The sequence below is a fragment of the Ahaetulla prasina genome, chromosome 1 (genome assembly GCF_028640845.1).
Source record: "Ahaetulla prasina isolate Xishuangbanna chromosome 1, ASM2864084v1, whole genome shotgun sequence".
Classification (NCBI taxonomy): domain Eukaryota; kingdom Metazoa; phylum Chordata; class Lepidosauria; order Squamata; family Colubridae; genus Ahaetulla; species Ahaetulla prasina.
Genome location: NC_080539.1, coordinates 163,497,598 through 163,510,385, shown reverse-complemented (window position 1 = coordinate 163,510,385; position 12,788 = coordinate 163,497,598). Strand labels below are relative to the sequence as shown.

The following is a 12,788-nucleotide window of genomic DNA, read 5'->3' as shown; positions in this document are numbered from 1 at the left end:
AAGAAGGAGTTATCTTGTCTGGGCCTGGAGCTTTTCCTGGCTTTTGTCTGTGAAATAGGTCCTGCACTTCCTTTTCTGTGATCACTAGGGGTTGTGAACCCAATGAAATGGGGTCAGTTGTAGGAGGCTTGGCTGTTGTTGGTGTGTCTGAGATGGGGTTGTGGAGATAGGTGGCTGTAGTTTCCTTTCAAACCTGCAGTAAAACTCATTCAGGTCATCTGCCAGTTGTTGATTACCTTCAGCCTGGGAAGGAGGTTTGCCATAGGCGGTGATATTTTTAAGAGTTTTCCACATGTTTGCTGGTTCATTTGCTGAAAATTGATTCTTTAGCTTTTCAGAGTAGCTTCTTTTTGCTGCTCTTATCTCCCTTGTTAGTGCATTTCTGGCCTGATTGTACAGCATTTTATCACCTTTTCTGTAGGCTTCCTCTTTGGAATGTCGTAGCTGCTTAAGTTTAGGTGTAAACCAAGGTTTGTTGTTACTGTGTATTCGCAAGTTCCTTGTAGGTACACATAGGTCTTCACAGAAGCTGACATATGATGTTACAGTATCTGTGAGTTCATCCAGGTCTGCAGAGGTATCTTTAAAATATTCCAATCAGTGCAGTCAAAACATGCCTGTAGCTTTAATTCTGATTCCTCCGTCCAGGTTTTCACTGATTTAATTATTGGTTTTATGGCTTTAAGTCTTTGCCTGTAAGCAGGTACAAGGTGAATCATGCAATGATCAGAGTGTCCTACAGCTGCACGTGGTAAAGACCGATAGGCATCTTTTAGTGTTGTGTAGCAGTGGTCTAGAGTATTCTTGCCTCTGGTGGGACAATTGACATGCTGAAAGTATTTTGGTAGTTCTTTCCTTAAGTTTGCCTTGTTTAGATCTCCCAAAACAATGGCCAGTGAATCAGGGTGTTTGGCTTCAGCCTCCATGATTTGGTCAGCTAGAGTTCGTAATGCCTTGTTTACACAGGCTTGTGGTGGGACATAAACAGCAATTAGAAGAAATGAGGAAAATTCACGAGGCGAATAGTAAGGTTTGCAGTTGATAATTAGAGTCTCTAAATTGTTGTCACAGAATTTGTAAATTATGTTAAAATCTTGACACCAGGTTGAATTAATATATAGGCATAAGCCTCCTCCTTTCTTTTTACCAGATGTTTCTGGAATCCTGTCTGATCGTTCAATTTGAAATCCTGGAATGTTCAGGCTGCTATTTTCAATTGATTCATTTAACCAGGTTTCAGAGAAGAATAGAATAGAATAGAATTTTATTGGCCAAGTGTGATTGGACACACAAGGAATTTGTCTTGGTGCATATGCTCTCAGTGTACATAAAAGAAAAGATACGTTCATCAAGGTACAACATTTACAACACAATTGATGATCAATATATCAATATAAATCATAAGGATTGCCAGCAACAAGTTATAGTCATACAGTCATAAGTGGAAAGAGATTGGTGATGGGAACTATGAAACGATTAATAGTAGTGCAGATTCAGTAAATAGTCTGACAGTGTTGAGGGAATTATTTGTTTAGCAGAGTGATGGCATAGGACTGCTGAATTGCGAAAATCAGAATATTTGTTTAAGAGGAGTATTTCATCCATCTTATTTGCAAGTGAGCGTATATTTGTTAGGAAAATTGAAGGCAGAGGAGTTTTAATGTGACTTCTTAATCTGTTTAAGATCCCAGATCGTTTACCTCTTTTCCTTCGTTTCCGTCGTTTGGTTTTTTTAGTAATCCATGGCTCCGTGGGAATTGCCTCCTCCTGTGTTAGAATCTCCTCCGTGTTTGTAAAGACAGGCGGGGGTGAGATTAAAGAAAGTTGGTAAATGGTGAATACCGATACGTACATTATTTTCCCAAAAAAGTTATGATTGGATTAGGAGGTGGGGAACACCTCAAATAATTCAGGGCAATTTTGCTTTTTTAAAACAAGAGAAATAAATTATCTTCCTCCTGATACCTCCAAACTGCAAAACAATGTTTTAAAATGATGTTATAATCCTGAAGGCATCCTCAGTTTCTGTAGTCATGTCACTACATAAAGACTTTATTGTTTGATTCCTTTTGGAAATAAATTATAGCCTCTGAATTATTAAAAAGAAAATCTCAAGAGCACATAAATGATCCTGATTTTCACATATTAACAAGCTTTAAACTCGACACCTTCCAACAATGTATTGATTGTTCCCAAGAGGAAAAGATGGAATGAAGAGGCATAAAGATTTCCAGAAAACGATTTTTAAAAAAAGATAAGTGAACTTGGTTTGATTTGTTAAGAAACAATCAGATTTATTATTTTAATTTAGACTGAAATGAAGTACAGCACTTCACAAAAACGATGAGCAGTTAATGGTATTAAAGGCTTTTACCAGAGCAACCTAGAGAAGACATTATTGTCTGCAATGAATCTTAGGCAGAGTGCTGGTGTTTCCAATGTAATTAAAGATTACTTTGAGGTTAATGTTTCGCAGTGTTAATTTCCCAAAACAAGGCTTTCAAATAAGCACTTTCAAGAAGTTCATGCCATAACTCTACACTTCAATTTCTGAAACATTAGGGCATGCACGTTTCAAATAGAAATTTAAAAAGAACATGCCCAAGGAAACTTTGAAAAATTATTTGCACAGTTCTTTGGATCCCAGCCTACAAATGCTGAAGACATGAAAATACAGAGGGTGTTTTTTTTTTAAGTGTGATAATATTCTATTCTATTTAATCCCTTAGGATTATCTTCACTCGATTAAAGAACATTACATTTATCTGGGAGATATATGCTCCCTGACTGCCAACTGTTTATTTAAACAATAACTATCTTAGTTGGAAGCTTTTTAATTTGCAGGTTCTAGAATCCTATAAACCAAGCCCCTAAATTGGTACTTTCTTTCCGAAATGCTGAAGAGTACGACTGTGGAAAGTATTGAGAAGAGAAGATTTGCAAAATGTTGGAGTGCATACAAAGTACCTCTCTTTGAATTGTAAAAGCAACATATTTTGCAAGGCTTACATAACTGCTTCAGAAGTTGCACCTGGCTGTCTCTGTGTACCGGTTAAAGTACCTCTTTTGGATGCTTTTCAGGTCTTACTGAAGAGTCCTATACTCACTTTTGCATTTATTTCACACAGCCACTCACAGAGTTTTTCTGGAAAAATACCTCCATCATATTTAGGTTCATAATGGCTTACAACTACATTGGCTTTAGAAAAATTTCTGCTTCTCTCCGTTTAGCATAAATTTGCCATGAAAAGGAGAAATGCATTTTAAAATGCTTGGTCTTTTCCACAACAAAAACGAGAAGAAAATAAACTGATAGGAATGATTTTAAAGCTTAATCTTCTCCACTGGGTTGAGCGTATCCTTTACATTTAATCTTCTTTACAAAATTATGAATTTTATAAAGAATAGGAAATTTACATTTGCAATTCTAATTATGGACCTCTGAATTGGAATCAGAATTGCCCCTTCGTTTCCAATAGCTATCTTTAACATAATATGAAAGCAAAAAGGGGAAAACATTACTAGCTAGCTCGCTCATAGTATGCAAAACCCAAGATCCCTAGATAGAAATTCTAGCAGTTTAATATTTTTAAGACTGGGTGGGTAAAGGGAAGTCAGCAAAAGAATTCAAGACAAGTTCCTAAAGGTGAAAAAAATCCCCCCCCCCCCGAACTGATGGAAGTATTACAAGGTTTAGAAAAATATCACAATTTAAGAGAGGCTTTTCCTGCCCTGCTTGCAGGCTCTGCCATCACAGTCCATCAGATTGGCTGGCACTACAGACATAACCTTTTCAAGTGGTAACCTGAAGGAAGTAATTTATAGCTCTATCTTTGTCTAGTTTTAAATGTAGCTGAAAATTGATTTCATTTAGTGATTTACTGAAGAAGTTTTAGTGGGCTTTTAGACCACAGCTTTCAGTTTTTCAGCTAGATTGTTTTATATTAACTATCTGAATCACATTGGGGGAGCTTTACGGAGAAACAATATTCATAATTAAGATGCTATCATTATATATTTTAGAAACGGATTAAAGAAAAAAACAACACTCAACCTGTTATTTGTACGAAGCCCCAAGTGTAAGTAAGACTAGTAATCTAAATGCTTTTATATCCAACAATAGTCACAAGTACTAAAAACTGAATCAGAAGTATGTGTTTGTTTACTAACCAAGGAGAGAAACAACCTAGGACTAAGGAGAAATTTCCTACTGGTAAGAGCAGTCAACCAATGGAACAACTTGCCTTTGTTGTGGGTGCTTCATCACTGGAGGCTTTCAGAAAGAGACTGGGCAATAATTTATCTGAAATGGTATAGGGCCATTATAGTGAACCTATGGCATGCAAGTGTTGCCCTAGCACAGCTCCAGAGAGCATGTGCATGCCAACCAGCTGATTTTCAGGCCTTCCGGGCCCACCAGAAGTTGGGAAATGGGCCATTTCCAGCCTCCGGAGGGCCTCCAGGGGGTGGGAAAGGCCCTACAGTGCCAAAAGTGGGGGGAGCGCAAGGGGTTGCATGCGTATGCGGACGGGCACATTGAATTATGGGTGTGGGCATGCACGCACGACCCTCCCGTGCTCCCCCCACTTTTGGCACGCAACGGCAAAAAGGTTAGCCATCTCTGGTATAGGGTCTCCTGCTCAAGCAGGGGGTTGAACTAGAAGACCTCCAAGGTCCTTCTCAACTCTATTAATCTATGTTCTATTATATTTAGTCTATGTTCTATGATATTACCCTACCTATCCAGCTGAACACTGTTAGAAAAGATAATGCTGACCATCATTCATGGGAACAAAAATAGGTAAGATTTATAGCAAAATTGGGATCAGAATTTCCATTGCTAAGCAAAGTGATTCTCGTGATCTTGGGGATGCTGCAATACGCATAAGTGCAAGGACTGGTTTTAAGTCTCTTTTTTCATTATCATTTTAACTACGAATGGTCACTAAACGGTTGTCAAGGACTACCTGTAACTCTCTACTTTCTGTTTATCTTTTTTTTTTTTTTTTTTTTTTTTATATAAAAAGTTTTTATTGGTCAAAAAAGATTTATGCAAATACATATCAGGTATGGTAAATTTTCATTTTTCTTATACATGATAAGAATTTTACTCAAAATTTTAAACACATACAACAGCCATATGGCAAGCAGGTGATACGAAGTAGCTAAGTTTCAATCTTACATACACAATAAGGAAGGGTCAAGAATAATCAGAATATCATACGAAAGAGAATAAGGAAAACCAACACAATACCAAATATCTTTGTCACTTCCTAGTTTTGGATCTCAGAACTCTGGGTTCAGCCTGACCCAATTCCAGGGCGCAACAGCGGCAGCCGCCTCCGCCCATGGTCTATAACCTCCCTTCTTCAATTCCTGGGTCATCTAAATCCAGGAGGGCTTTGTGTTCCTCCACGTGAGCCGCAGCCTCCGCAATTGTACTAATTTTTTCGTAATGCCCTCCCGGAAAATCATCAATCCTCTGGCATCAGCCATCTGAAGCCCACTCCTTCTGGTACAATTTGCTTGATAAAAGTAATATTTCTTTCTCATTTCACGTACCTGTCTGGGAATCTGCCTCAGAATGGCTATCTCCTGCCCCTATAAGTCAGTGCCCCACTCCTATGTTTTCTAAGAATTTCATCTCTCGCCTCTTTTCACAAATTTGACATGAACCTCTCTAGGAACTGCATGCGTGCATATTGTGAATTAACTCTATAAACTCGATCCACATCCCAATTAATAAAATCAACACCTCTCCCAAGAAATTCTCCCAACAGTTTAGTCACAACATCTCTCAAGTCTTCTTGGTCCACTTCTTCCAAATGTTGAAACCTAAGGAAATAAGACATTTTATCCATCTGTAGTCCAAGCACAGCATTGCTTGTCGTCTCCCTCTTTCTGCACTGCCCGCATCTCACCCTCCAGACCTTCCACTTTCTGCTTATTTTCTGCTGAGACTTGTTGAGTATCCTTTAAATCCTTTTGGATAGTCACAATTTCTGCTCTTATTTCATCCAGTTTCTTGTCCATATTAGATAACTTTTCCAGAATTCTCTCCATTTCTCCAGCAGTTGGTCTCTGACCTTTGCCATTTAAAAAAAATTTTCAAAATCCTCAGGCAAGCACAGTATCCTTATAATTTCCTCCGGATCCACCAGGGGCACTCCCAGGAGCAACGAGTCCAGAGTACAGTTAATCAACCAGGAAGTCAAGGGAAGTGATGTCATCAAGATTCTCATAGTGAAGGCGGAAGCTGGACGCCACCATTGTTCCCCAGAGGAGGGGCCTCAAACCCTCCTCCTAAATTTCTCCATCACCTCTTCTCTCCAGAGCTCCACAAAACCGGTAATCTTGTTATTTTAAGTTCTCCTCTCTCCAAAGTGATTCGTACTCCTTCCAGTCGCAGGGGAGAAAAAACCCCCCCGCACTCCGGAATACTCCACTCACATTTGCCGATATTCCCTTCCCTTCTTCATTCCTCAATTCTCCGTTCCCTGTTCACCACCAGGCTGCTGCAATTATAAATCCAAAGCCCCGGTGTCACGGGCAGCGCCCAGGCGACGACCAAAGTAATGGCCGCGGCCTGTAGCCTCCGAACCCCGCCGAGCCTAGGACGCGCCAGCATCGGTCCCCCCAGTCCTGTATATCGGCTGGGAGACCCCTGGCGAGCCGTCCGTGCGGCAGGTGTCCTTTTCGGAACACCTGGCCCCTAAGGGCCTCGGCGGCGGCCGGATTCGGACACTGGAGGCAGGAGAAGCCTTCCAGACGTCCGTTGCCACCGGACACCGGAAGTCGTCCCCTACTTTCTGTTTATCAAACTCATAAAGGTATCTTTTGGCCCTTGTGAGAAACAAAATGTTGGACCAAGACAAGACATCCAAATGGTTGTTTTTATAGACAAGCTAAAAGAGGTAAGATTATATTTATGGAACCTAGTATATCATAAAGAAGAGTCTATAGACACCCAAACGAAGTGAGAAACTTTAAAAGGGGAAGACTTCTCATTAGTTTCTGACTGTGAGTCAAGAACTATGATCTGTCCATTCCACCTGCCTGCTCAAGTCCTCTAGAAGAAATTGAGGGGAATATTAAAATGGGCTGATTTCTTAATTTTTGTTGGACTTTTTAATCAATGGAAAATCAGCTAGACACAGCCTCCCAAAGGGATATATAGTAAACTCTTAATGAAAAAGGATCAACAATAACTATATATCATAGCCAAAATTATATGACACTGATAGCCAAAATATGTGTATGTGTGTATATGTGTGTCCGTGTTTGTATACATATATCACTGGTAATATATAATTAATTACATATTAATTAAATTAATATATAATTCTCAATGATTAATTAGTATAGATCTAGTCAAATGTGTATTCCAATAACACTGTAAGCTGCATTTTTAGACTTCATGAATTCCAGAAGACATTGCTGGCAATAGAGTTGGGAAATACAACTCACACACTATAACGATATCCTAAAAAGGCCACATATCAACATTTAAGACATTTGGCATCAACTAATCCTTGCTATTGCTCCCAAACGAGGACACCTAATAAAAATTCAAATGCTGCACACTGTTGCCTTGTAGAAATCTTATTATGTGTACATGACAGTGTCATCTACAAATTGTTTGAAAAAGCTTTCTGGCACTTTCCTGGAGATTTTTCAGCAGAATCTACAGATTATTCTTGAAAACTTTATACTTCCCCGTATCCTGAGTGTATGTGTGCATGGGTATGTGCTGGTGCATATATTTATTCGTTCGTTCGTTCGGGCTATTTTATATACTTTGTTGTGTTCTCCATAGCCAGTATTTATTTGATATAAGAATTAATGTGTACACAAAAGTTCAAGATGATGATTTGAATCAATTCTGTAGAAACGGGGTCCCCAACCTGTGGGTCATGGCTATTGGCCACATGATTGGCTGGCCAGTATGTGTGTGTGTGTGTGTGCTTACACACACATGCCCCACTTGTGCTAGCCTCGCCACTAGCACCATTCACACGCTAGCATCGCGAGGCCATTAGTGTCACCACGAGCACCACACAGATGCTACTGTCATTGCAAATGGCACGCACACAGCCCCGCACATTCATGCGCATGTAAGGATGCCTGTGTCCATGTGGTGATCAGATGCCAAACTGGACCTAGGACTACTTTTTAACACACATAGCAATAAAATAATGTCTCCTGCATTATAGGGAAGAAAAATCAACCCCAGTAATATTCTGCTGTTTGGAAATGAAGTACAATATTTGTCCAGGTTAAATTGCTAAATCTTAGAGAGTCAGACTAAGGAATTATTGAATCAGCAAATAACTGTATTTCTTCCACTATAAAACTAAAACAAATACTGTAGATGCTTTAAACTTGCTCCCATTAAGTAATATTGTATATATTTATGAAATACCATACAGTTTAGGGATATGCTTGGTAGTTTGATTTGAACATTTTGTTTATAGCTAGTTATCTTATTCAACTATGGATGTAATTGATTTAATTTCTAACATTTCCTTTTACATTTCCCCTGGTTGATTGGAAATCAAGGGATTAGTATCCCTTGATATTAATCATTACTGAATATAGCTGGATTGCAAGCAGGGATTCAACCTTAATAGTGTAAGATTATTCTTTCATATCAAGGAATTACCATATAAACAAAATAAAAAAAGGTTATTTAAGCCTTCCCATTCAAATAGACTCTGAACCACTGGCTAGCTAACTAAACACATTAGATATCACAAGTTTGCTGTGGCAAGTGTAAAGTAACAAAAGATTGAGGCTTGCATATTACTTATTTCCTTGTTTTATTGGTTTGTTCCAAATTTCACAATTTCTAGTCGTATCACATTTTATTTTTATAATCTGATTTCTTAACTGTGTTTTAAGCAAATCACAATTTCAACATTCAAATAAATGGAACACTGCAACTTAAATAAACAACCAGTGGATATCTCATCAGATTAAAAGAGGAAAAAAAGAAAACAATATTGTAGAAAACCACTACAAATACACAACTTTCTAAAACACAATTTGTAGTTCGCAAATAAATAAAGAAAAGCTGAAATTTAATGAAATTTAAATATATTGATTTGACAAAGGAAAATAAAATCTTCATTTTTATATTAGTTCCACATAATGTTCAGTAATTCAAGACAATGAGCTATTTGATTATATTTATTTTGAAATCTGTTATCTAGAAACATTAATCAAATCTTTAGAATAATATACATATTTTAATATTGGATTTACTATATTACTGTTCGGTTATTATCCAATTATCTCATTAAATTAATGTGTAAAATTGGCTAATTTATTATAAAAAACCCTCAGCTTTATGCAGCTCTATTTTTCTTAATGCTTCTTTTTTTGGGGGGGGGGGTGTCATTTTAAACTAGCTTTCTTAATCGTTCTTTTTAACTACAAGTATAAATTGTGGTACTTAGTATAGAACTTTGAATCTCTTCTCCATATTTTATTCCATATTCACTTAAATTGCATACGGAATTTCATGATATTATAAGAAAAACAAGAACAGCTATTCTTGTAAATTATTAATTATCCAAACTTTAACTGTTCCCAAAGCTTCAAGACTTCCTTATCTTCCTCTTCCTTGTATAAAAATTATCTTTCACAGCACTTCCAATAGTTTCTCTTTTTTATTACAGTAAATACAGCAGTTTTTAAATCTAGGATAGATTAACATTTTGACCCATTGAGATGTATACTGCTTTAGTAGCTGAAATAATTCTACATTTTACGTATTTCAAGAAGCATTTTTCTTTTCCTCACATACCAATAATTCTGATCATAAAATAATTTTTCAGGTAATCATTCACACACTGTAGCTTCTGTTCCAGTTTGGGTCACTGAAAGATAAGATTCACGATCTCTGACTACCTACAAATAATTTAATGGTACTCTTGCATTTTCAAAAGCAAGTAATATTAGGAAAAATAACAGCTTTTGAGATGTGATAAATAATTTGGCTTTCTAAGATTATCAAATATACTACATAACATCTTAAGGAGAGTTTATTTCAGTAGATTTCATATGAGAACGTATTTAGACAAACGTAAAAACAAAAACATAGGATTAGTAAATTCTTATGTCTTCAACCCCAGTAACCTCTGGAGTGTTATGAAAATTATCAACAATTACTGAAAAAGGAAAGAAGATGTGAACATCTATTAACCATAAAAAAGTGTTTCTATTATATTAGGAAAAGAAGGGCATAGATATATTACAGCTATTCCTTGACTTATGATCCTTCATTTACCAGTCCCTCAAAGTTACCATGGTGTTGAAAAATGTCACTTACAACCAGACATTGCATTTAAGATAATCACAGTCACATGATCAAAATTTGGGCAGTTGGCAACTGATATTTACTTACAATGATTGCTGTATGGGGGTGTGGTGTGTGTCACATGAGCACCATTTGCAACCTTCTTAGTGGGCTTCCAACAAGCAAAGTCAATGCAGAAAGCCATATTCATTTAATGCCCACAAGACTTACTTAACTGCGGCAATTCACTTAATGGCCATAGCAATAAAATTGAGTGTGACTGACTTAGTGATCATTTCAGTCCCATTTATGGATGTACGTCGAGGACTACTTGCAAAGTAGACTACTACGTACAAAGTAGACTACCTTTTACTTTAAAATTACAATCATTTTGGTCTTCTATAAACACTAAGAGAGCTTTGAGCTCCAAATTTACTAATGAGGAAGTACCATAATTTAATACATTTTTCTATTTCAGCTCCTGTGTGGCTAGTCTTTTGCAGACAAAAGGTTTCCCATCTTAAAGGAATCCTATATACTCTGGTATGTCTACAGCAACCTTAACCTGTAACATATAAAACCACCTTAATTCTTCAATGTCAAATACTACTCTCAGTAGTGTTAAAACACCTGAAGATGAGGTTATGGTTAAGAAAGAAGAAAATTTCTCTGAAGGGTTACTTTTCATTTTTATTATTTTACAAAGAAGTAGTTCTGTTAATACTGTATCAGGACCCTGGGAAATTCTACCAATGCGCAGCCTTATAGAGTACATTCTGGGTACCATAATCTGATTAATTTCCTACAACATGGCACCAACATTTGAAGACAACTAACAATCCAATCTAGATAGTTATATTAAAGTTCATTAACTGTGAAAAGAGTGATGCTGTGTCTGCCTATTTCTCTTTCTTGGGAATAGCTCACTCGCTTAATGATACATTTTTAAGCTGATCTGAATACTTATTTGGTGACCTTATATGATGTTTTAAGGCAGCTAGTGTTAAACAATCTTTCGTTACAAGTATAGTACAATCCAATAGTTATTTAAAAGTCACATTAAATCAATCTACATCAGATTGCAACCAAATCAATCTCCCAAAAATAATTGGTCTTTAGCTTCTATTATTCCCTAATATAATTTTTGCCTGTGGTTGCTATAATCCTACACAGGCAGTCCCCAGATCAAGAACATCTGATTTATGGACTACCTGTACTTACAACAGGCTATTACTAAAAATGGCAGACAGTATTGTCCTTCCTTGAGCTGATGAAACTGTGCAATGTTTTTATAACCTGCTGAATTGTATACTTGTAACATGCAGTCTGTTGTAAGTATAGGTAATCCATAAATGTTGTCAACAGTTCATGAAAATATTGCATGGTTTCTGAGGTTCACTGTTCAAGAAGTTCATCTGCCATTGTTTGTACAGATAGTTCTCAATTTACAGCCATAATAGAGCCTGCCCTTCATGGTCATAACTCATGATAGTCATCAACTGGGTCACTCACATGACCTATCCAATTTTATGACCATTTCTGTGGCGGTCATTAAGCAAACACTATCTTTATAAGGTGATTCTCATGGCCATTAAGCAAATGCTGCAGTCGTTAGGTCAACCAATGGTTCATTATGGGCTAGTTATGCTAAAGCACAGAATTAAAATGTCTTCTTGTGTGACCACGGGATATTGCAAATATTTGTAAATGCAGCCTGGCTGCCTAGTACCTGAAGTGTGATCACATGACCGCAGAGGGACCAACTGTGAGAACTTTGAATCCAGTTCATAAATATTCCCAGGGAAGACCACTGTAATAATGTCTAAGTAACCAATCATATGAAGAGGACTATGTGTAAATAGACAGTCCATTTGTAAGTACAAGTACCAACTTACATATAAATTCAACTTAAGAAGCCAACTTGTTCTTCACCCAGGGACAGATTGTACAAAAGATTCTCTGGAGAATCCTAGTAAACATAGTTAAGCCTTACTCCTAAATAAAGGAGTAAGGACATCATAATGTCCTCAGGAATTTTGTGAAAAATTCTCCTCACAAATGAAGGTGAATATACATGTCCCAGAATGATGCAGGATCCAATCTGGGTCGGTCACTGAGACCAGAGATTTTGTCTTCCAAGCTTGTAGACTTATGTTGGAGCCCATCCTCAGAGAACTTCTCTCTAGTCAGCTTCTAGCTAGAGAGAAGTTCCCTGAAGATGGCCTCCAGCATGACTCTGAAAGATCGGAAGACAAAACCTCGGGTCCAGGTGACCGAGCCAGATTAGATAGTTCTCATTTTGAAGCATATTGTAGACGAAGAATGGATTATACATATACTTGTATACTTTTTTCTGGCTGATAAGCTTTTTTTGAATGCAGAGAGAAGAGGAGAAGAGAGTCAGAAATAGTGTTGAAAGACGAAGTGTAGTTCCCTGTAGGATAAGCAAGACTTGTGCCTATGCATAGACCTCATCCTCTCCCTCCTT

General features: G+C 37.4%; 1 protein-coding gene across 4 annotated transcripts in view; it reads right to left on the bottom strand.

The window, feature by feature from the left end:
• KLHL29 (kelch like family member 29) overlaps nucleotides 1–12,788 on the bottom strand; it is a 490,936-nt gene that overhangs the window by 466,775 nt on the left and 11,373 nt on the right. The gene's annotated exons all lie outside the window — the stretch shown is intronic.